The 26507-nt window shown below is 37.3% G+C and overlaps 1 long non-coding RNA gene across 1 annotated transcript; it reads left to right on the top strand.

The window, feature by feature from the left end:
- The first annotated feature begins 2453 nt into the window (after window positions 1-2453).
- Window positions 2454-25462, top strand: LOC120505848. The gene is made up of 4 exons (XR_005628358.1): window positions 2454-2571; window positions 7114-7224; window positions 9641-9821; window positions 25325-25462. It is a non-coding gene; the product is annotated as an uncharacterized LOC120505848 (long non-coding RNA).
- Window positions 25463-26507: the final 1045 nt, after the last annotated feature.

Below are 26507 nucleotides of genomic sequence, written 5' to 3'. Positions count from 1 at the left end.
TTATTTTTTTCATGCTTGCTGCACTGCACTCTGGTTAAGCTGCTTGTACTGGGACTTCTAAAAAACTGTTCAAAATCAGACAGCAGTTGGGACATATCCATGAATATGTGACCTGCAATGAAACACGGAAACTATGGGAGTGAGAGATGATACATATGGAGACTGATATCACCCAGATAAAAGTCGAATGTACAATGTTAAAATTTTTGTGGTACCTCTGAGAAATGTCACATCTGACTCTTATTTGACTGTTTCTAAATCACCAGCTCCTTTCTTTGACTAGTTAAGAACATATCCTTTTCAATTACCTTTTTTTTTTTTTTTCCTGTTTCTATTCATCATGGCCTACTGCAGTTTTCAATTTTTTAGAAAAGTTCTGTTATCTCTCTCACTGTGGTAGTATCAGAGGTTTATTTATAAATTCTATTTTCACGTTTTCAATTAAGTAACAATACATCAGAGTTATCTTAACACTAAGTGCTGGTGAAATTCAATGCACATACCTTTGGATCCTTAGCTTTTAATTAACAGCCCATTTCAAATTGTTCTGCCTTTCTTACAGGTGAATTGTATTGTGGCTTGTTGAGTCAGTCATTAAGAGGTTCTGGATTATTTAACTCTTGTTTCTCACTTTATGAGATGCTGGATTTTGTGGCTGGAAGGGCAAATGACAGATGCATTTAACTCAGTTTAAATCATAATGTAACATAAGTTACTACATATATCCAATATGCTATCTTTTCTGGTTATGCCACTTCTCTGTCAATCATTTTTGTTATCCTGTAACTCTGTCTGATTTTTTTCTGACATTGTAAGTTAGGTAACTGTAAAAGATTTAAAAGTATTGATTCATTACACTTACCAGTTTGAACAAGTCACACTAACCTTAACTATATTGTCATTTTCTTGTGCAGGGTTGATCCATAAGCAGAACTCTGAAAACCCTATCCTCAACCCTTTTCCTTAAGGAAAAGTAATCAATTTGTTTTTTTAACCTGCTTCATAAAAGAAGCCAGGTTCTATCTGTCTTCTTCATATTGGTGGATCTCTGCAAGGATCATTGTCAGCACTGTTGTGTTATCAATAGTTATGACTCCCTATCATAATTAACATTGTTCTAACAATACAGTTAACCTCTTCTACACAAAATTAGATAGCTTACTAAGAAAAATATTCTTTCTTTGGAAAACTTGCTTTGCCAAAGGGGATTAGCTGGCTTATAAACCTTGCTGAAGGTATAAATGTAACATTACTGTATGACTCCGAACTGCATGTTTTCTTATTGAGCCACCCATTTTATTATTCTTCCATCAAATGCCTCTCTGGAAGTTGCTGCCATTGCTCTTTCCTGTGGCTAGTATTTTGAACGGGAAAAAAGGGAAAGAAAAATGTTGAGAAAATTAAGTCTCTGAAGAGATTATTATTTCATAGGGTGTCCACAGATATGCTATTCCTGCCCTTTCATATAGCTATCTCTAGGCACTGGAGATACCATGTGTTTATCGGAATGGTGATTGCACTTGGTAGTGCCAAATTTTAATGATGTCAAATGTATACAGTTGAAGAGTAAAGAATGTGAGTTTATGAACTATATAGTAGGGTGGTGGGGTTTGAATTTGTAATAAGATGCTAGAAAAGCAGAAATCTCCTTCTGACTCAGCCTGATGTATAGGCAGGGACCATTAGCAGGGGTAGGAGTTGTAGTGTTACTGAACAGTAAAGAAGATATGAAAGAGGAAAGAGGGTTCCTGTCAAAAGAAAAAGGAGAAAATATACTTAGGAAAAAGATTACATGAAGATTTATATTTCAATAATTTAAGTTAGCCATAAGGGAAAACACAGGAGTTCTGTGAAGTTTTGGTTAGTTTCCATGTCACAAACAGGGTTAAAGTAACATCTGCTTAGAGCTAAGCAGGAAGCGTGTAGCTTAGCACTACACAGGAAAGAAGTTTATATTTTTGGCTTAAAGCACATAAAAACAATCAAATACTTCAACATGGAATGCAGGAGTGCCTGTGATCGAATATTTGAAGATCCTCTTGCACAGAAATTTGCAGAATACATTCACAGTCCAATGGGCAGATGAGCAACAAACAGCCCTGCATCTCGCAGTAGAGTTTTTCAGCATGTTAAGGTTTATTTTTACACGGGCAAATTCTTTATGATATTGACTTGTACATTTAAAAAAAAATACTTAGGTACTGAAATTTATCTGACCTTAATAAACACATGAATTACCTTTTTTTTTTTTTTTTTTTTTTTTTTTTTTTTTTTTTTTTTTTTTGTCGGGGGGATAGAATGTAAGAGAAGAGTGCAGAAGGCAATCTCACCCCTGAGGAGTTGCAGCTGTGCTAATTACCAAAGATTAGGAGCAGGCCTGCCCTTAATAGGCCACAGCTGTTTCAAATAAGGATGAGTGCTATAAAAGAGTGGGTTAGGTGATTGTGAAGAGAGTTGGTGTTTGTTGGTTGTGGTGTGAGGAGCTGTCCATGAGAAATCACTGAGACGGTATGGAACTTTTGCCATGACGACAGTCTTTCTCATCAGCTTAGAGAAAAAGGACTTTGTATGGTGAGTAGAGTACTAAAACATGGGTATCTAATGATAATATTGGGGTGATCCTGTAGAATGAGCAAATGCAGTCATCTCCATGCACAAAAGGCTAGCTTTTACTCAGTAATAAAGACTCGTTTTTCCATAAAGAGGTATATACAGAAATATCCTTTTGGGGGTTTTGGCTAAAACTGGGGAAAAATCAATAAAAAATGTTAACTGAAAAAAGCAAATTGCTACTTTAACATGGAAGTTTCTGCTTGACGAGGATTAGCTCTGTACTCAACTATCCATGTCCCAGAGGATTTTGCAGAGTTTTTCAGCTGTCTGTAGCTTGCATAACTGCCAGCTGCTGCAGAGATCAAAGGTTGGAAAGGAAGGACAAGATGTAGATGTGTCATGCTATGTTTTGTAATCCTAAAATCTACAGTGATGCATCAGTATATGGTTATAATTTATTACAGATGCACCAACTAATTAGTGGCCGAGTGCCTAAATTTTAGAATAAATAATTATTTTTTAAAACTAATATAATTTATATATGAATTTATATATAATAAGATAGGTTATGTAACTAAAAAAACTTAAAAATGGAAGTTCTCATAGACTTGGGCTATTTTTTACAATATTGCAAATGCCTAAAACATGGGGGTTTTTTATTGACATGATACAGTCTAGGTAATTTACCAAGATGAAAGATATGTATAAACCATGCCTTTCCAAGTAAAGAAAAATTACTTGTGCTGTTTGACCCAATGTTTCCGTAGACAATGGAGAAGAAATTTGCAGCAATGAATGACTTTTCATAATGCAGTGGGTTTTTCAAAGAGTAAAGTTGATGTTAATGTAAGTACTGATAAGTTTAATGAAATACATTTTAAGACACTCTTGCACTGTTATAATTTGATCTTCTGGCACATCTGCTGCGGACCTTGTGTATCCAAATGTAACCAAGTCAAGGTCTGAAAAAAATGGATGTTTAAGAAGTCAAAAAGATTTCTACAAGTGGTGCCTCATAGCTGGTCTACCAGAAACAAATGGATGTGCCTGATTCTATGGCCTTGTGACAAAGTATTTTGGAAAAACACAATTTAAATACATGTACTCTCAAAGGATTATGTAATAGTAAGGTATGTGAACTTTGAAATGAAGGGAAGTTGGCAGAGGTATTGCTAAAATGCAGGCCACAAAAACAAGGCTGTTTTGAGATAGTTTTGCAGGGAGGTGAGTGTTTGCATGGTCAAGTAATGTTTTTTTAATCAGTTGGTGCACCTCAAAGTAGAGATGCTTTTGTGCAGAAGTTCTTCACCCAGTAACCTATTTTTCTGTTCTGAATAGAACGTGTTACCTTTCTTACCTAGTTCATTGCAGCTGGAACAGCCTTAAGCTGAAGAAATATCCATAAAAAGATGCATTAGCAATACAGCTTATGGGTGTTGACTTTCCTTTTAGCTTCCAAGAGACACTTTCTGAGAATAGTATCAGGTTAAACTAGATCTTTGGGTGCATTCACAAATTCAGGGGATCTGCTATTTGAAACAATTTTTATTGTTTGTATACTCATCTCTCTGGGGTTTTTTTGCTCATTTCTTAAAAAAAAAGCAACTAAAAAAGGAAATGCTGTCAAGTTTTTGCTGTGTTTGCTACTAATTGTACGTGTGGAATTTTTTCTCATGTTATGATGACATTTCCTCCAGAAAAACCAGTACTGGTCACTATCCTTCACTGGTGAAGGATGTGACTCATTCTGTTATTTCCTGCTACCTTGATAGCTCAGAGGAAGGTTTTGATTAAATTTAGATCAGTCACTGGGTTTTTTACTATCACTGTGCTCATTTCTGTCTTACCAGGAAAAAAACTCTGATGTATTTAGATATCTAGGGGCAAGGATTGAAGAGATTATATGCTGACTTTAACGGATGAGTAACAATCAGTTTCAATCTAATATATGATGGACAGCTCTGTTACTATAAATACAAAGTGTCCCCCTTTGCTACCAGTTAGTCTGCTGGCTATTTTAAACTTGAACACTGCAAGCCATTCCTTCTGTAGTAGGTGCTGTTTAACTGAGCATGTCTGAATACTATAGATGTATGGAACTGTTATTCAGCTAATTTTATGCAGAAGATTTTGAGGGAGGAAAAGGAGATGAGGAAGGACCCAGATTTTTCAGAAAAAACATGTGAGTGTTCTGTAAAACAAGTTACTACTGAAATACCATCTAAATGAAAAATTCACTCTTCCCCTCCTGAGCAAATTTCACAGGAGAAAAGAAAAGCACTTGAAATGGCACATCTAAATTCTGTAATCAAATGGGTAGAAATCCAATCAGGTGCTTCCTTGAAAGTGTGTTGTAACCCACTGCTTACTAAAAGCTGGGGGATGGAGCAGCCCTGCCTGTTAAGTCATATCACACTGTTCTGCAATACTTCATGAAACCGTAGTTCTCAAAAGAAATTTGTTTTGAAGAATATATATTTTGACATCACAATTGATCAGATTTTGTATCATGCTTGAGGATTGCTATCTTGTTTTTTTAAAACCTTACACTGTGCTAATGTTCCCTCTATTTTTTTCTCTCGATAAGGTGTTTGTTTCAGCCCTCAGTGCATTTTTAACTGTTAACAGGATCATGAACTACTTGTGTTCTTAGACGTATAATCAGGAACCACAGAGTTATACATCAATCAAATATATCAAATATGCCAATTGCACATGTATTTGCCTGGAGGCATTTCATCCTTGCTTATAGTTGGGAAAGAAAGGAAGCAGATAAGAATACTTCATTCGGCCCTTAGTTTTTAAACAGAAATTGGACAGAAATGGATCTGGAAAGTTTTTGTTGACAACTATTGCCAGCTGGTCAGTGAGGAAAAGAATTTTGAAATATTTTCTTTAATTATCAAAGCCCTTTGACTAGATTCAACACCTGGTTTTCTAGAGATTTTCCAAGACAACATCTCTGAGAAGAGCTCTTTGGCTCTGGCTTTCTCTCTTCAAACCTGAACACTTCAGCTTGGGATCTCCCTCCCTCTGTTTCTGGGTGATGTATTTCACTTGCCTCCTTATAATTCCTGTTCAGTTCCTCTTGTAGGTCTCTACTCCCTACATCTCTTTGCTATCTCCTTTATGCCAGTGGTCACAGTCAACAGACTCCTTTTGCTTTATTACAGTGATTCAGAAGTTTCATACTTATACGACTTTGCTGAATTTGATGCCCTGTGGGACAAAGTTCCTGATTGTGGAATTTATATATAAAGATGATGGGTGTGTTATGAATACCTGAGCTAGAGAGGAGGAAAGATCTAAACTGGATAGATGCAATGCAAACAAAAGATCAAGGGAGGGAAGTTGAAGTGGAAGAACGTACTACCAGGGCACACTGTCATCTGCCAACCCATTTCTTTTCCAGGTGTAAATTGGCAATGTATCTGTAGGTTTTTTTTTAATCAAGTCAACCTTAAACCTGCACCTGCTCTTTTGTAGTTAGGGGTACATTGAAGAAATAAGGTATTATGCACTACTATTCAGTAATTTATTTATAGCTCATCTGATCAGAGGGTTATTAGGTCTTTGTTATATCAATGTTATAAGAATTCAGGAAAAAAGTCTAAAATTTTTAGGCCAATTTAGATGAAAAAGTTATGGCTGGTTTTGGTTTTTAGATTAAAATGCTTGAGTGCTTTTGGCAAGAATGGGCTTTGTGTAAAAGTATCAAACTTTTACTCAGAAATTGATTTTTTTTCTCCCTCAAAGGAGCTAAAAACATTAGAATCTATTACTCATATGCACTGACATTCAGTATTAATTTTATGTCCCACTGTATTGCTTTCTTCAGGGAAAAGCTAGCATCCATTTGTTCATCAGTGATATATAGTCAGCACGAAGTGCATGGCTGCTGATTAAATAACAAGCATGTTAGGTTTTAATTTTTTTTTAGAGGGTGCTGACAGTAGCTGCTGCTGCTTGACAGTCACTTAAGAGCAGTTTGCTTGCTGCACTGGTACACCATCATTGCTTAGTGCGTACTTTCAGCCAAAAGCCCTGAAGTTTTTGAGACCTAGGAAGAATCACCTCCTTCCTCCATGACTGAAAGTAAATAGCATGGAGGCTTTCCCCCCAGATTTGATATTAAAATGTAAGTTGCACATTTATCCCATCTTGGCTAGGCATCTTTGTTAGATAGGCTGAGGAGGAGGAAGGGAGGAGGTGAATCAGAGACAGAGCTTCAGAGAGGATTCAGCTTTTGTGCAAGTGAGTTGCTTCCTGGAGATGCCTTCTGTCCTCCGTGGGTCAAAGATGTTGTGTCCAGGTCAGCTGGAATGGTTACAGCTCCTACTTGATGTGCTTCATGAAACAAAGTGGGCTAAAGGCTGTTTCTGAACCTCTGAACGAAAAGGCTCAGGGCAGAGGTGTGTGACCGTATGTCTGCGCTGTGGCATTGCGTGTGATACCTGCATGGGCCAAGGCAGCTCTGAGTGCAGGATAAGAAAATTCACTTTCCAGCTGGGCTGCTAGTTCAGCCACAGCCCTGCACTGCTCTGCTTTTCTATCTTCCAGGTCTTGGAGAGCTTTCCTAGGATCCTGGTGCTCCTGTTGGCACATAGTCCATGCTACCATGTGACCTTATAGAGGATTTCTCTCTCACCATCAGAAAGTCAGCTATGAAAGGTGACATGGACTTCTTTTTCTCCTTGACTAAGCTCATCCATTTTCAAACACTTTATGGCAGTTTGCATTGCTCCCTCAGTAGCAGCTTGACCTCTCCAAGACAACATCCATTTGGCTTAATGTTCTCTTGTGATGCTAAGCCTTCATAAAAACCCTCAAAACACTCATTGAGTGCTTAGCCAAATCTCACTCATGAGGATTTTTTTCACTGTTTTTGGTTATTTGCTTTTTATTCTTTAAATCTTGGTGTAGTGGTCAAAAGCAGAGAACAGAATGATTAGTACAATTTCAAAAATCTACAAAAATTTGGGGTAACTGGTTTGCACAAATCCTTGTTCTATGCTTGTAAGTGCTCAAATGCAGTTATAAGTCTTTAGAGATTAGATTGTACCTGATGCAGTGAGTGCAAATGATTCTTCTGAGGCTTAGGAAGGGAATAGCTCCAGGATACTTTAGTGTCACTCTGAAGGACCATTTTATACCAGAGATTGTTGTTTGGTCCAACTTTATACAAGTTAGGTGGAATGGAATACCAGGCCTCCATGGCAGATCTGGACTCTTTTTTTATGGCCCAAAAGACCTGTTTAGATGAGGCTTCCTCTCCCAATGTAAAATTACACAATTCTTTAAATGGACTCACTTCGGTGAATGGATTTACTTCTGATACTTCATTTTTTTAAATGGGGACTTCTCTTTTCAGGAGGCATATTTATGCCCTCAAAGAATACTATTTCAATGTTTACATGTATCTGTTGCGTATTTCATTGCTTCTGTTGGTCAAGAGGAATGATAAACTATGCATCTCTCATAATACGTATTGATCTTCCTGGAGATGATTTAAACGCCTATCGATACTCTTCTGGACTCCACATAAGATAAAATGCTGTGTCTTCTCTCCATTTGCAATTCTTACTGTGGCATGAAATCCTATCACAATTCTTTTCATTCTATTTAGCAACATTTCAAAAATATCTATTTCTTTTAACAATTGATCAATGAATAGAAAATTACTGCACTGGATTTAGGTTGTTTTTGTGGTGTTAACTTCATTGTTAATGTCCAAGTTCTCTTTTGAGTAGTTCCCTACAGCTTTTGGGCTTTCCAACAGTAGAACTCAGTCTGTCTCTCTGGTACTGTTAATTCAATGAAGAGACCACAAAAAATTGTTGATAAAATTTACTTTTTTGTGACCAGGGTGTCAATTATGATGGATTGATGATGATCTAGATTTTCAATGTAATGAGGAAACCTTTTACTGTTTTCAACACCTAACCTTTAATTTGCCCCCAGTTTTCTCTGCTATTTATTTGAAAGTCATGCCTGGATCACTGCATTCATAACTGCATTATGTAAATAGTGTAAACAGCTACAGAAGCAAAGGAGTCCTGACCTTCATCTCTGCCCCAGCAGCTCCACAGATACTTAGTTTCCTTCATTGTTCTCTTCAGGATATTGTTCACTTGGATAGGTTTTCACTGTTTTGGAATCTTTTTTTAACATAATTGATTAAAGTGCCTCTATAAATTGAATTTCCCATGTGGACTTTTTAAAGCCTCTGGAACTTGATAAGCTTTTGTAACAAAAGAAGAAATGTTTCATGTGGCTTGAAATCCTCCTTGCATAAAGGAGTATTTCATCAGCCACGGTCTGCTCTGCTAAGCTCTGCTGGCACAGTGACACCTGAATCCCATAGTCTAGCTAGCTTTTTTTTGTCCTTGCCTCAGGGTAAGAGATTCAAGAAAGTTGTTTTGTAGTTCAGCAAGGAAGATGCTGCTGAGCCAATGAACTAAAATGACATAAAAGTCCCTCTCTTTTGGAGAGAACTTTGCATAGACTCTAAAGGGTTTGTCACTCTCTGTTTGGGCTCTTTGGAAATAGCTGCTGTAGAAAACTTAGAGCAGCTAGGAAACCTTCAAGAATGTAAGCTGATATAAAAAAGAGAGGGGAGACAAAGGAGTGTTAAACACATCTCAAGTTTAATTGAAAGTAAAACTCAGGAAAATAAGCTTAAGCTTCAAACTTCAGGGAAAAAAGCTTCAGTCTTCTGGGGTTTAGTGTTTCCAGAAACAGTGACAAGCAACAGTTAAGGATGAAAGCAAAATGTATGGAAAGAGAGCATTTTCCACTACTCTCACTTTGAAATGTGCCCATTTCTGTGTCTGATCTGCAGCCATGAAGTGGAAGGTGTGCATATTTTAAGGCAGCAGGAAGGAATTGTAATTATGTCCTTGCAAGGCCTGTGAACATTATGTTTTTATCTCCCAGGGAGTTCGATTTTCTTAAGCACTCTCAACTGCTATAGCAAAACTCAATCAAAGAAAAGTGTCCCCTCTCCTTTCTTGAAGACCTGAGACAATAGAGAAAAGAAATTAAAGAGTCATAGGTGCAGGTTTATCTCAGGTTTCTTTTATTTCAGGAATGTAAGACACACCTGGTGATCTTCTACAATCATGCTTATTGTTCAATGACTGAGAAGCAATGACAGAGCTGTGTACATCCATCCTGGCCTGGATCAGCAATGCTATGGCGAGCAGCACCAAGGCAGGGATGTTCTCATCCCTCTGTACTGAGGCATTCCCACACCCTGTGTGGCACTGGTGAGCCTGCACCTCAAGTCCTCTGGTTTTTGGCCCCTCACTACCAGAAATGCATTGAGGTGCTGGAGTGTGTTCAGGGGAAAGGCAACAAAGCTGGTGAAGGGTCTGGAGCACAAATCCCATGAGGAGCAGTTAAGGGAGCTGGGGTTGTTCAGCCCAGAGGAAAGGAGGCTCAGGGGAGATCATGTTACTCTATACAAAGTACTGTGTATTTTTCCCAACAAGTGGGAGGATGATTCTTCACTGTGAGGATTATAAGACACAGAAACACGTTACCTGAGAAGTTGTGGATCCCCGGAAGTGTCCAAGGCCAGACTGGATGAGGCTTTGAACAAGGGGAAGATGTTCCTGCCCATGGCAGTGGGGTTAGAAATAGATGATCTTTAATGTGCTTTCCAGCCCAAGGTATTCTATGTGTCTATGATTATATGACAAGAAGGAATGTCCTCAGGCTGTGCCAGAGAAGATTCAGATCAGATATTACCAAAAAATTCTTCAACAAAAATGTTATCAAACATTTGAACAGGCTGCCCAGTGAAGTGGTTGAGTCACTATCTCTGGTGTCATTAAAAATTTGTGTAGACATGACACTCAGAGACATGGTTTAGTGATGAACTTGGCAGTAGTAGGTTTACATTTGAACTCAATGATTTTAAGGGTCTTTTCTATATAAATGATTTTATATTTCTTTACGTATGATCTTGGATTTATTCAGATTTCTTGCATACCTGAGAGATCAGGAAAAGTTGGAGTGAGTTTTTATTACTCATATTTTTCCACCTGCAATCATGAATAGAACTTAGGTTTATTGTCAAGAAGAAAGGAAGCAATATTCAGTGGTGCACTGTGGAAAAGGACAACAAAACATGTGCAGATGCTCCTCTGTTCAATTCAGTGAAAGATTGCCAAAGACTTGGGAAAGGCACTTATTTAAGCTGTCAGCAGAGAGTTTTAAAAGGTTGCCTGCATCCCCACAGATAAAGGAGAGGGAAAGATCCAGACCAAATATTCAGACAAGTATTTGTCTCACTCGTTTTGAGACAGAGCTCTTCAAGCTGGTGGCTAAGTTGATTAAAATGCTTCATTGTGTCAGCTTGAGTGTTCATCCAGCTCCATAGCCTTTTCTGTAAGGATTTCTTGTGGTGCTAAGAAGTAGCCAAGCACGTTTCCTTTGGGCAACTGGCTTCAAATTGTTGTTTCTTAATAATTAAAATCCATTTGTATATTTTACAGAAAGAAAAAAAAACCCAACAAAACCAAAAAACTTCAGGGCATAAGTTGAACTTGTTTAGGCAGCTCATCCTTCCCTGATCCTGAAAACTGAACAAAGCACAACCCAAAACAAAAGTAAGTAGGGTAAATGTTCAAGGCAGGGAGGGCCTTTCTCAGGGCAGATGGTGTTCAGAGGCATTGTGTGTGTTGAAAAGAGGAGAGAGGATTCAGAGGATGATTTCCCGCCATGCAGCAGACACCCTCAAAGCACAGCAGCACTATCCTTTCCCTGTTTTACCACAAAGGACAAAAGCAATTCTTCAGTTTATAGGTCTCACCCTATTGATAATAATTTTAACTGAAACAGACAAAAATGCCTGTTCTGAGAATCAGAGTGGATGCTTCAAGATACTCTTGAGTTTCAGTTGCTATGATTTAAATGCATTCTTCATGCCATGAGTCCATGCTATTGCTTTTAACCACTCAGTACAAATTCTTGTGCAGAAAGAGTAGTCAAAGATATCCTTGCTCATGAAGCTTCAAAAAGTAAAATCTAGTTTTTCTAGAGCTGTTCATATAGGGAGAAGAGAAAACAAAACAAACCATGAATAATATTTTTGTACATATAAGGAATATAAACTAAGAGAAAAATGCACATAAGCTGAAAGAAAAACAACATCAACTATGTCCATGGAGTGTCTAAACACAGTGCAGGATGAGAAGAATATTCTCTGCCTGGTCATGAGAGCAGTATGACATGCATGATGAAATTCATTCTTCTGGTCTTGCCACTGTTCAGCAGCAGTGCATTGTTCCATTGCCTCTGTGGGTTACTCATCTTGTGGGGTAAGTCATCTTTCATGCAAGAAATTGATTGTATATTTTATTTATGCTTTATATATTGCCTTATATAGCCTTCAGTTTGCTTTTGTAAAACAAAATTGTCTTGCCTTTAACTTCATGTACCTATTCTATTCTGGTGGCAGTGAGTTGCTATTCTACCAGACTTTGTCTCACAGCATGACTTAACTTGCACCAAAACCATAATTCCATGAACTTTCCCCGGGTGAGAGGCATTTTGAGGTGTCAATCAGGACAGTGCTTGCATATCTCCAGCCAGCTGATTAACTGAGTACTTTCTGACACCTATTAATTTCACTCCTTGGAAAGCACCACTTTTGAAACTATTATCTCTTTGGATTACTTTTTTTTTTTTCCCAGAGAGTGAAAGAATAATCCTATGTAAACCTGGTAGCTTGAAGCCTGAGGGGAATTGTTGATTTTTTTCCTGATCTCCAGTGAGTTGGAAGCCTTTAAGAACTTTCAAGTTCTGTTAGGAAGACAAGCCAGAATGATCCTATGGGCGCATTGAAAAGGGCTGATTTATGGGTCTTGAAACATCTGGGGGTGTTTCTCTTAAAGCCAATTAGTTTAAAAGTTGGAGAAAATGTGAGATTTATAATTATGCTGGAGAAATACAAACCAATTGCTACCTATATGTAATGATAGAAAACGGATACCTTAACTTGATGGCACAGCTTTGTGGTCCATATGTCAGAATTTTGGACAAGGAAAGCTTGGTATTTTTTTTCTGAAAGGAAAGGACAATTTGTGGCCTCCCTTCACTCCTGTCCTGTTGTTAAGATATAAAAAACTATGAAGGTGGACAACTAGTTTTGTTCATTAGGCATACCCACAGCTAGTGGGGAAAGCTCATGAGGTCATGAGGAGGAGGAGCACAGAAAGCAGTTGGTGTCTGGGCTGGCAACAAGCCTGGACAGTGAGGGGTTTCCTTGCTAATTAAATACAGGTGATGTATGACACCCTGGCCAGAGGGCAGTGACAGGCAGCACAACACATGATTGAATTGAGGAGACCTGAGCAGGACCCCTTAACCTGACAGCATGAGCCCACAAGATATTGTTTTCATGTCATGAACACAGCGCCAGTTCAGCTCATGAGAGCTGGAGATTCAGCAGTGCCTTGTGGTTCATTGCTAGAGCAGTTACACACAGCTAAAGGAGAAGGACTCATTTGGGACTATTACCCCTGTATTCTGGAAGGTAATTTGCTTTTCAGATAATATTCATATTGTCCCAAAGGTAGCATAATCATGCTTTCTCTTTTACTCCTCCAAAAATATTGTATTTATTTAAATATTTCATTTGTTTGTTTTAGTTATTTTTTGTGAAGATACTGCTTAATGGGTGGTCAGAAAATGTAGTTACTTTTCTTAGCTTCTTGTGCAGGGACTGGGGCACTAGTTCTAGAAAATCTGGAAAACTATTCTGTCTGTAAGTGCCTGGCAGAAAAGTTGTACTTCTAATATATACTTTGTGAAAGAATAAAGAAAAACAAAAGAAAAGGCATAGTAATATGGGGTTCATCTAATCTAGTGGACACTAATAATTTGAGTGTCTTTTGAAATTAAAATAACTGATAGATTCTTGTCAGTAGGTGAAAAATTCAGTTATTGCAGGTAAGAAGATGACAACATGCACATTTTAATTCAATTCAGTTCGATTTTAGTATATTGATGGCCAAGTTGCACTGCATTATGAGGAGGTTAAATATGCTGCATTACAAGATTTTTTTCTTGCAAATCTCTTAGAGAAGTGTTCATGTATCCTGAGGAGTTTTCAGCTGATATTTTCAAAACTGCTGATACAAACTGTAATCAACATTTCTGGGAAAAGAAGAATGAAATAAAAGTTTTACTACCCTCTTTTTCAAATAGAAAAAAATCTCTCATACTTATATCTTCTTTTTGTTTGGCTGATGGTTTTTAAGATCTGTTTTCTACAATTTTATTGGAAATTCCTGGTTTATTAGTAAATAGGAATGGTATTTCAATATGATTCTCTTCAAAGAATAATTATGTAAAGCACTTTGCCAGAACTGTACACATATAGTGAAAGTAAGTGCAAACATGCTGGAATAAATAAACATGCATTGTCTGTGCTGATTAACTTAATAGTTCTTTAGTCATTCTTGTTTAGAAATGTGTGGCTTTCTCCCCCTTTCCCCAGTGAAATTTCGTATGTCCTTTAAATTGTAAGTCATCCTCAAAATGAATTTGCATTTCTCTACCATTCTCTCCTCTGTATTGTGTATCACCAATCTAATCATCAGCAATGTGTTGAATGAAGAACTTATAACATTTTCACTGGAAGATGCTATTTTTTGTTTCCATTTTGTTTATTACTAAACTTGCTAAGAAATAGAGCTCACTCTTGGGTTAGGCATTCATGTTAATTATGGGAATCTGCTGGCTGATTCATTGGTTCATCCTAAAAATAGTGTGTGTGTGTATATATATATATATTTCAATCCTGAAGTATTTGATGCTATTGATATCTTTGACAGTCATAAGTAGTAGCCAGGGTACATTATTTCAGTTCTCACAGAAGTACTTGTTTTAAAGCTACTCTAAATTTAACTTTATTACCAAGGCTAGTTCTCCAGAAACTATGTTAACAGCTTTCAACTAACTAAAATGTTGAACTATTCTTTAAGACTGTTCCACTTTTAAAAAGTTGTCACATAGCATGGCATAGCATTTCAGGGCCATGGGGTAACCCTTTCCTTTATGTTCAACTTCATTGCATTTCTGTAGAAACCTGCATTTAAGGTGCAAATGCCTGGCCTCAGTGGGACTCTAAGTTAAGCAGGATGCTGGCTTTAGGATTTAAGTAATTTGATGATGTGATGGTGAGAATAATGAAAATAAATAACTTCAGTAGTCACCAATTTTTCTCTAGAATTTTGGGCTGAAGACTAGTGTACTTAGATAAGGTTGTTAAGTATTTTATTTAAAATCCCATGGAAGATATTGCAGCAGGCACAGTTAGCAAGAACTGAACTAGAGATAGTAACCTCTGTGGAAAAAATAGTTTCATTATCTTAAATAATGGAGTTCAGAGGAAGAAAGATAAAGGCATTTCCCTTTTTTTTTTTTTAAATCCTCTAAGCATCGGGATCAAAAATGGGAGATATATTTCTCTGTGGTATGAATGCAAAAAAAATGAGAAAGCACAACAACTTTGAGATTTTTTTAATGCGCACAAGGTTCTTGATGTTAATCTGTCATTGCAAAAATTTTCAGCTACAGTGCTTCTCTTCTGTAACTGGAAGGCTTGACTGACTTGTTCATGAATGTGATGGGTTTGGGAGAAAATCCTTAAGTGGAAACAAAGGTGAAGTTTTTGGTTTTTTTAAGTCAAAAAGGATGTGACAGATAGGTAGGAAGTGATTTATAGCAGCTGACATGTAGAGCTGTTAGTCCTGCTTTGATTCTGTATGTCTTTTTCCTCTGGTGTTAACCCTATGTCTATCAGTAGTTTCAATCAGTTGTCCCAACATAAAAGCAAAAATCCAAAGTAACATCACCCCACCAAAAATTGATGTGATTTATCATAGCACAGAAATCTTTAGAGGGATGACTGGTGAAAGGCTGTCATTCCGTGACACACTCAGATTCTTTTAAAAGTCAGAGGAAATGCAAGGGTCAGTTTGGCAAAATCAGTGTTACTCACTGAAAGCTGTAGAAGCTTCTATTGCTTGCATGCATTTTGTGACTTGCATGGTCACAAAATTCCTGGTGGAAACGGGCAGTGTCAGATGTGAGGTATTAAGGTGCACTGAAGTGCATGTTTGTATAAAGATCCAGACAGACATTATTTGCAAATTTGGCCTTAAAGAGGTAACACTAAAAGAGTCCACCATTGTTTAAAGGCAATTTTTTTTGAAAAATGCTTAAAAGTGAGTCCTAAGCAGGTCTTTCTCCTTTATATAATGAGACTTTGTTGTAGGCAGATATACTTGTACCTATGATTCCTATTCAACTATATTCAGAGGAAAAAAATGCTTAGTTCTCTCTCCCACACAAAATCTAAAGTACTTTGTTTTAAAATCAGATAGCAACCAGCAGCAAATTTTGGTATGAGTGGCTCATTTTTCATATATTTTCAATTATAAGTGAATTTAATTATATGAAAGGCTCAAGAATATTGTCAGCAAGAAAATATTCTCTCTACACCTTTACAGCAACAGAATATTGTCAGCAAGAAAATATTCTCTCTACACCTTTACAGCAACAGAATATTGGGGTTTTGGAGGGCTTATTTGTTTGGTTTTTTTTAAGAAATGGTGCTTTTGTAGGAATGTAAAACAAAGATATTTGGTGAGTATCTATGCTCTGTAGAAATAGGTGACAATGGCACAACCATGATGTGATCACTGAGGTTTAAAGTTTTTTGTAAATAATGAATTCATCTAGATAAGGCTTTTTCTCTAGCAGATGGGCAGAGGTTATGTCTGTTCTGCTTGTCTGTGAGATGAATCATAGTATGACTATACCTGTCTTTTTCTTGTTGCTTAAACTGTCTCTTATAACAGATTATACTGTTTAGACAGCAAGGTTAGATGAGATAAATCTTTCTGCAAATTGTTTAAGAGAATAGTCAGCAGATAATGAATTCTTCTGTAGTGTAGCATTTGTAAAATTAAAGAAGTAAAGTCTATGGTTTTTAAGGAGAGTAAAAAATATGATGAAAAGTAATGACACTGGTTTTGATTTTTTTTTTTTTGTTGGCAACCTAGAGTAATTTTAGTAAAGCTGTACTCATACCAAGGGAAATTAGTGAAGAAAATTAATGGTGTTGCTGTGTCGCTTAAGGCCAGCTTTTGTTGCCATAGGGTGCTTTCCTCAGAAACACATGGATAAAAGGACTTTTTCGATGTAGCCTCCCTTTATAGAGATATTTTCTCAGTGTCTAGGCAGTTCAAGTGCTGTTGTCCATTTACTGTATGCTCTGCCTCAAATAGCTTGAACATCATAAGAGAAGTCTTCTTTAAGTGGCTTTTAGGTGACCACAAAGCCTTATGACTGTGCTGATTTTCATACAGAAGCTCTGTGGGTGAGGTAAGTTGCAGGAGCATGGTATGAGTTAACAGTAAGTGGTGTTGGTCTCACTAGGAAAGGAAGTAGGTGACCTTTTGGCATGTATCTTTGCCTCATGAGTTATTTCACTGAAGAAAGGCCTTAGATTCTACGTTCCTGTCTCCACTATTTCAAAATGGCTTTTCTCTCACAGCTGGGCATTCTCTGCCCATGGGAGGTGGCAGACTGTGGGCATTCAAGATCACCTCCAAAGCTTCACTGAAGCAGAGGGGTACTGATTCAGTAGCAGTAATAGGCAGCAAATTGCATCCTAAATCATATTGTCACAGAAACATTTAGGTTGGAAAGAAACTTTAAGATCATCATGTCCAACTGTTAATCTTAGTATTCCATTAAACTGTATCCCTAAGTGTCACATGTACATACCTTTCCATTGTCTCCATGGATGGTGACTACCTTGGTCAGTCTGTTACAATGCTTGACAACCCTTTTATTGCAGAAATTTTTCCCAATGTCCAATCAAATCTGCTTTGGTGAGGCCAAAGGAGGCCATTTCCTTACCTCTTATTGCTTGTTTCTTGAGAGAACAGATTAACCCTCAGATTGCTACAACCTCCTTTCAGTTAACTGTAGAGAGTGATAATGTCACTCCTGAACCTCCTTTTCTCCTGGCTAAACAACCCCAGCTCCGTCAGCTGCTCCTCACAGGATTCTCTAGATCCTTCAAAGCTTTGTTGCCTCTGTTGGACTTGCTCCAGAACCTCAATATCTTACTTGTAGTGAGGAGCCCAGAACTCGACACAGGACTTGAGGTATGATCTCACCAGTGCGCAGTACAGAGGGACAGTGAGGAGCCCAGAACTGGACACAGGACTTGAGGTGTGATCTCACCAGTACAGAGGGAAAATCACTGCTTTTGTCCTGCTGGCCACACTGTTTCTGATACACGTTAGGAGACCTCCTTTTTGTTTGTTAATGTATTTAGAGAAACAATTTTTATTGTCAGTAGTAAGATTAAGTTTTAATTGGATTTTGTGTTTAGCTTTCTCCCTGCATAACTTCATTGCATCTCTCTGGTTCTCCATAGTTGCCTGCTCCTTCTTAGAGAGGTGATACACTATTTTTTCCCCAAGTTCCAGCCAAAGCTCTCTGGTTAGCCCGGCCAGTCTTCCCCGCTGGCTCATCATTCAGCACAGGGGGACATCTTGCTCCCATATCTTTAAGATTTTCCTCTTGAAAAATATCCAACCTTTTTGAGTCCCTTTGCTATTCAGGATTGCCTCCCAAGGGACTCTCAGTCAGACTCTGAAACAGGTCAAAGCCCACTCTGCAAGTTCAAAGTGGTAGTTTTGATAAGCTCCCTCCTTACTTCTCCAAGAATTGAAAACTCCATCTATTTCATTACAATTTTGCCCAAAACAGCCTCCAGTGGTTGCATCACCCACTTGCCCTTCTTTGTTCACAAAGAACACGAAGCATGTCTCAAATCCTCTGAATGCTCATCAAGTAGTTGTCTCACTGAGGCCACAAAGGTTCTCTGACTATGACTTAATTAAAGCCTTGTAATTTTGACCGTAATCACACTTAGTTAGGTGTTTTTGTAACAGGGTGTTTTTTACCAACTTAATTAAAGCCTTGTAATTTTGACCGTAATCACACTTAGTTAGGTGTTTTTGTAACAGGGTGTTTTTTTAGGTGTTTTTTTAGTATTGAAACTTCCTAGGCAACTCATTTGGTTGCATTCTGAAAACTTTGATAGAATTAGGAAGACAAATTGGAAAGCCCTTTATATTGAATGGGTAAAAGAAAAGAATTGTCCAAGCCAGTGTAGCAAAGAATAAAACCTCTGTGGCAAAGAAGAAAACAAAACCAGGCAGAATGTTATATAAGCATTCAAAATTCAAATGCTCTGATATGTGGTGTTTTTTTTTTTCTTTTTGTCTCTTAAAAACAAAGTTGAAAAAATAGTAGTTTTTCAGGGAAATTGAATTACCAGCCAGTAATGATTTTATTTTCAAAGCATTAAGGCCAAGCTATTTGCATACATCTATGATGAAGAGGAAATAGGATTTGTCAACTAGTCATAAAAGCAACAATAAATTAGTCTGCCATCACATAATACACAAAGTTACGCTCTACAGTAACAACTTATGCTGGGATAATACAGAGAAAACAATGCATGAGGAGAACTAAATTCTATGGAATACTAACAATAAGGATTTTAATATTAGAATTAAACTGTTAAAAGACACAGAAAAGAATTTTGAATGTACTAAGTGACAAGATGTCAAAAGAGGGATCTGTGAAAACAAACTGAATAAAAGATCCGAGATGTTTACTAAGTATCAACAAAAATGAAAAGCATCCTAAAGACAGAAATATCACAATTTGAGAAGGCAAGTGTGATTAAAGTAAACAAGCTGGAACAAGGAGGAAAGGTCTTTTTATAAATTGCTTTACTTTGGGAATATGTCCTGATCAAATGAGATGGTTACATAAGACTGTCAAAAGCCACCATTAAAGCTATTACCCACAGACTGCTCAGCTACCATATAATCAAAGTGTGTTAAAGGATTCCTTTTGATAACACTGGCATTAAAATATATCATCAGACTTAGCTATTACTGTCTTTAATAGAACCACAAGTAATATGAAGTGAAATGTGCTCAGTAAGATCAACGTGTTTCTCATCATGGTTGAGGTTTGTTGTGTCATATTGCTTTTAAACAGACTGTTTATTTCATTTAATAGTTATAAAGACATACCATCCAATGTGAATGTTCCTATTTATCCTTTAAGTAGTTGGTAGAAAAGATGGCATTAAGTCAGTCTTTCATCTCACAGTTCTATTTTCATCTTTTTTTTGCTAACATGACAGTGAACAAGCTAATAAAAAATCCAAATTCAAATGCAGCTCAAATCCATCATAACATGCCTTAGCAAGCTGTCATTTACTTCCACTAAGCATATAAAGCACTGCATCAGATTAGTCTGTGCTTACAATCTCTAGAAGAAAATGAAAGTTAAAAAAGCCTCATTGCAAGGCTTCATTTTTCTTTTGAGTCAATTGTAAGAAATGAATCCATAGCAATTACCAATGAAGCATTAAAGAGTTGCAAGAATTTCACTGAAATTACCTTTGCAAATAGATGCAAAGCTTAAGATCTTGAAACCGAAACACAAAAGTCTCTTGAGTGAATTGGTGGAAATAATGAGTTAATGGGAGATCTTGGGAGATAAATGATTGTCAAGAACAGTGGTTGATAAGTAATTGATTTTCAGTTTTGTAATCAAAGAATTAGTCTGATTGGAACAAACAAATTCTTCTATTTTCTTACTAAAATGTAAAGGTTAACATACTTCAAATAGAATATTTTTTTAGTTCTTATATCATTATGTTTGGGATGTATTTTAAAATAATGTAAAATAGTTGTTTGTCTGCGTTAGTTAGCTCATTACCAAAACACAGGTTCATTTTCTGTCTTGGCTATGATTTCCTTTGACATAAATGAGAACCCAGTTCCTAGCTTATTTGTTGATATATATGTTTAGACAATGAAATGTAGGTGAACTGTATCCTGTCTTTCTATTATACATAGTTAAGTCTATTAGGATGAACCCTTTCCTACTTAGGGGATGGAATGAATTATTCTGTGGAAGTTTCTCTATTTACTGCTGTGGCAAAATGTTAAATTAGATCTCTTAAAAAGTGGCTCTCAGACTAGAAATTCCCCTGTCAGGATGATATTGGCTCCTGGCTGCATGTAATTACCATTGACACAGTTTCATGTCACATGTGGGAGCGGGAACACAAGCCTTTACAGAATATTCCGAAGAGTAAGAATAAAAGCGTTTATCCAAACAGTGGGCCCAGACACCAAGAAACAAAGAAAGATCTTGAACTTTGATCTTGTGTATACTGGATGAATACTTTAGTTCTTGTGTAACTGTGTAAAAGACTGGGATCATCATATCAGTATCTTTTAATATATAAATTGGGGGGAAAAAAAGAACTGTTGATATTATTAATTGAAGCCAACTTCCCTTTGTCATAATTTCTATATAATCAAGCAGAATGTTTTCGATTGAGGCAAATTTAATTATTAAAAAATAAATTTTCAAAAACATTTCAACAATATATGAGAATAGACTCCCTATTGGCTTATTTTTCCTTCATGTGATCAGAGTTTTACTGAAGGTAACCTGCCACTCAAATATTCTGTTTTATTAATTTTGAAAAGTATTCCACTATGTATCAGCAAAATATTTAATGGTGTCAGTTCACCAAAAAAGCATTACCATTAATTTTTTGCATTATTTTTATTAAATTGATTGTATTGCACATGAACAGCTTGATCAGAACTGATATGAAATTACGTCTGCTTGAAAAGTTGTGAATATTTGTATAGGCAGAAAATAATTAGCAAAGATGGTGCTAAGCTGAACCTCTTACTTTGAATAAGTTCTCAGAAATGAATTTTTGCCTCATATATGGATAACAATTTGCAAGCAGTCACCCTTTTATTACACTGAGTTGCTTGCTCAAAGAAAAATGCCATACTATGAATTGCTAACATCACTTCCCGCAGTAGCTGTGGTCTCCTTGGGGTTCTTTTGGCCAAGTACCAAGCTAGCTCTGCTTGTGACATTTTGTTTGATAACATCGTAAAGTGGTAAGGCCATGGAACGTATACATAGCACTATGCACTAATAAAGTGTTTATCCCTTAATGTCTCCCAGATGCTTGCCTATAGCTTTTTCCAGAAGTAAAGAGAATGTGTTGGCTGGATGCGATCTGTTTATATTGTCTGCTGGGTCTATGTGATAAGTCACGTTCTTTCTTCCTTTGTTTTTGTAGAATCAGTAAAGCAAGTGCTGCCTTAAAGGTCTATTCCTCCATGTGTAACAAATGCCAGGTCCATTAAATAGCTAGGATCAAATGGTGATAAAATCAGAGGAGAGAAGAACCTCATTGAGGGAAAAGCAGTCAATAATCTCTGTTACATGAAATTACAAAATTCTGTGAGACTCATAATATTTAACTCCAGGGAGTTTTGGAGTTTTTAGAATGAAAGCAGTCAATAATCTCTGTTACATGAAATTACGAAATTCTGTGAGACTCATAATGTTTAACTCCAGGGAGTTTTGTAGTTATTAGAATGAGCAGAAGAGTTCCCAAATTTAGGAGACCATTCAAGACATATTATTCTGCCATTCAGTGAGTGGTAAAGAATCCCATGACACTTGGGATTCTTTATTACTTACCTTTTGACACTGTTATTTATGGTCAGAAGAGTTCCCAAATTTAGGAGACCATTCAAGACACAATATGTTTATTCTGCCATTCAGTGAGGGATAAAGAACCCCATGACGCTTGGGATTCTTTATTACTTACTTTTTGACACTGTTATTTATGGTAGTTGATACAGGTGAAAATGGCAAGTGTTGTGACTACCTTTGTACTTACAGTTTGAACACTTATAAATCACCAGCAGGAGCAGTGAGTGCTGTGGGGCAGCAGAAAAATGAAACCCTGAATCTTACCCAGGCAAGAGTAGCTGTTCAGGTAAGGCAGAAAATCAATTAAAGAAAAATCAGTTGAAATATTCTTACAAGTCAGTAAAATGAAAATATAATGTTGGAAGTTTTTCATTTTTTACTCTGTCTGCTGGTTTTGGCTGGCATAGAGTTAAGTGCCTTCCTAGTAGCTTGTATGGAGCTGTGTTATGGATTTGTGACCAAAACCATGTTGATATCACGGCAATGTTTTAGTTACTGCTGAGCAGCCTCAAGGCCTTTTCTCTTTGTCACTCCACCTCAGCAGTGAGGAGGCTTGGTGTGCACAAGAAGCTGAGAGGGGACACAGCCAGGACAGCTGACCCCAAGCGATGAAAAGGGAAATTCCAGACCGTATGGCATCATGTTCAGTATATAGAGCTGTGAGTAAAGGAAGGAAGGGTGAGACATTTGGCATTTGTCTTCCCAAATCACTGTTAAAGCTGAGAGGGGACACAGCCAGGACAGCTGACCCCAAGCGATGAAAAGGGAAATTCCAGACCGTATGGCATCATGTTCAGCATATAGAGCTGGGAGTAAAGGAAGGAAGGGGGAGACATTTGGAGTGATGACATTTGTCTTCCCAAATCACTGTTGCACATGATGGAGCCCTGCTTTCCTGGGCATGGCTGAACACCTGTCCCTGCCCATGGGAAGTGGTGAATGAATTCCTTGTTTTGCTTGTGCAAGAAGCAAAAGCTTTGCTTTACCTATTGAACTGTCTTTATCTTAACCTGTAAGTTTTCTCACTTTTGCTTTTCTCATTTTCTCTCTCATTTTGATGCATGAGGAGTAGGTGAACAGTTGTGTGGTGCTTAGTTGGCAGTTGGAGTTAAACCAAAACACTTTGTCATGAGGTACTAGGTAATATTTTTGAAAATGTTTAAATGCTTTTCAAGCCCAAGTACTCTTTCAATTGCAATACAGACATTTAGGCCCAGACTATTTACGCTTGTCAAAGCACTTCACAGTGTATGCAATTTATTCTGTCTGTTATAGCAGCATCTGCCAGCATAGTGATCATCATCAAGGATGTGATCTTTGGTTGACAGCAGAAACTTCCATTATACAAACAGTTGTACTGTCAAAACTGAACTTTTGCTGAATTAGCTAATTTTACTTGAAAGGACTGGAAGAGAAAATGTTAGTGTAGGCACAGCCTTGTCAGGATGACACACCAAATACCTTCAGATCTGAATTTTTCCTAGTCCAAAAATAGTTTTAAATGTGTGTCCTACTTCACAAAAGTGCAGAACTGCAAAGGTTCACTGTGCAATATCCAGGACAGGGTTGTGGGTCTTCAAGTTTACCTGTGGAATGTCTAAGTGTTATGGACATGGTCCTCCAGAGTCCCACATCCCATATTCACATGCCTCCCTGTGCACACTCTCTGAAGCACTTTGGAAAAAAATCCACACAGTCAGCACCTTGAAAAAAATTGTAGCTTAAAGTCAGCTTTCTAATGGGAAAGCTTTCCTGAGAGAGCCACTAAATGCCAAGCACAGGGACAATCCCCAGATGCCCCCTTCTGCATATCCCTACAACAGTGCAAGAACATAACTTTATCTACTGAAGAGCCACAGGTAAGCAAGGATAATGCAAAGCTCATAATCTTTATTTAGAACTCCACCTTTTTGGTGTGGCAGAAACAGTAGCATTCTGATTCACTAACAAACATATAATGATAACAAGTATCTAGAGAGCAAGAGACTCATTTGTCTGTAGTACCTGAGGAGAGCAAATCAGCTGTATCTGCCTGTCACATGGGAGGCTATAGATACTTTCCACGTGTTGCACTATAGCAGTGCAAAGAATGATAACCCTATGTTGAAGAACATAGCAGCAATCTTATGGTCAGGATTGACAGCTACAGAGGGGAGAGAAGCATAATGAACTATATTTTCATTGCTTCAGATTAAGACTTTTCAAGAAGATATGCCGTAGTCATATGCAAACTTTTTGTTCTGTTTTGAAAAGAACCAGATGAAATATAATCACCATTCATATGCTGACAGTCAGTTTAAATGACCTAACAGGTCCCTTTTGGCCTTTATTTCTGTGGTTCTATATGCCAAAGTATTAATATTAACTGGAAATTATCAGGTAGACTGAATAAATTCTGTATGATTTACTTTACATTGGCCTAGATAAGAATTAAATAGAGGTGAAACAGATTTAAATATATGAGAAGCTAAAAAATAAAGTAAAAAAAATAAGTAAAAAATATAATGTTTGCATTATTACTGTTCCCCCCTCAAAACACTTGGTTCAACTTATTTTAAAGTACATTTAGTGTTTTAGGAAACCACTGCCTTAACAGCAACCAAAAAAAGATGATATTTTCTGTACTAAGGATAAAGTAACAATTATGATTAGCTGGGTTTTTCTAGAATACCATAGAATGTTTGGGTTAGGAGGGACCTAAGAGGTCATCTAGCTCCAGCCCCTCTGCCATGGTCAGGGTACATCTTCCACTATTTCAGGTTGCTCAAAGCCCCATCCAGCCTGGCCTTGAACACTTCTAGGCATGAGGCATCCATAAGTTCCCTGTGCAACCTGTTCCACTGCCTCGCCACCCTCACAGTAAAAAATTTCCTCCTAATATCTAATCGAAGCCTACCCTCTTTCAGTTCCTCCTTATCCCGTCACTCTATTCCCTTGTCCAAATTCCCTCTCGAGTTCTCTTGTATGCCCCTTTTAGGTACTGGAAGTATGCTCTAACCTCTCCTCTCCTCGTCATCCTGTCTCCATAGGAGACCTGCTCCATCCCTCTGATCATCTCAGTGCCCTTCCTCTGGACTCATTCCAAAAGGTCAATGTTCTTCCTTTTCAGGATCCAGAGATAAGTGCAGCATTGAAGGCAGGCTCTCCTGAGAGTAAATAATATCTTTTATGCCTAATCTGGAGAGGGGAGACAACTGAATCAAGTGATCAATTTTTTTATGTACATGCTGAACGCAATGGAAGAGATATGCTTTATAATGCTTGTTTATGGGATATGGGCAATCCTTTGCATGGAACCAGATTGATAATACAGTAAATATATTGGTTTAAAAAAATAACATACATGCAGTGTCTTTTGGTCATTATCACTCAAGACTGTACTTAATAAGTCAGTTGTGTTCTTAAGTCAGTACTATTAAGATCTCTCAAATGATCCCTAGCAATCAGATGGTTGCTTTGTTAAAATGAGTAAGACCTTCTTAGGCTGGGTAGGAATGGGAATTCAGTAGATGCATATAACTCTGTTAAGCTGGTTTACTTCTTTTTTTCCTTCAGAGACACAGCTCTGCCAATAATCTTCACAGCATGTGTGTTAATTCAGTCATGGATTCCAAGCAGCAAACTGAGCAGTAGAAATCTGGGTATGAAAGAAAGAGTAGTTTTTTGTGGCAGATTGCATTATACAAAGGGCCTTGATACAAACCAATTCACAAACTTGTCCTGGTAACCAGGGTTCAATCTGTACCATCAGTAACAAGGTCAGTATACATAGACTTCAGGCAGCTAAAAGTTCACTCAAAAGGGAATATATTAACTATATTTAGGGACTGTAGCTGTAATCAGATCTATGATGAAACTGTGTATGAGACAAAACATTCACATCAATTTAATTTATAAAAATAAAAAATGGCTGTGAACTTCAAATATTTTAAGGTCAGAAGTCACTGTTTGATGTCCTGGTAGGTCATAGGACTTCCATGAATTAATTAGCATTGACTTCTATGAGACTAAGACCTTTACTGTTTGTGTTTTCCCTGTAATTGTTCAAATCACCAGATCAGAAAGAAATTTAAGATATTTTTCAGTTCATTCACTTTGAACTTTTCAATGTTATTTGCAGTCCACTGCATCAATGTCATATGCCTCTATACAAGGAACTCATATGCCCTTTGTCATCTGGGCTCTTGCAAGAGCATGATTCTTATCAGCTCCAGGTAACTATGTGAAAATAAAAATGATAGCAAGCTGATATTTCACAGAGAAAGGGAGGGAGATGAAGAAGAATGAGGTAG

This window comes from Passer montanus, unplaced genomic scaffold (assembly GCF_014805655.1).
Source record: "Passer montanus isolate IOZ18808 unplaced genomic scaffold, ASM1480565v1 scaffold36, whole genome shotgun sequence".
Classification (NCBI taxonomy): Eukaryota; Metazoa; Chordata; class Aves; order Passeriformes; family Passeridae; genus Passer; species Passer montanus.
This window is presented reverse-complemented; position numbering and strand designations above follow the sequence as displayed.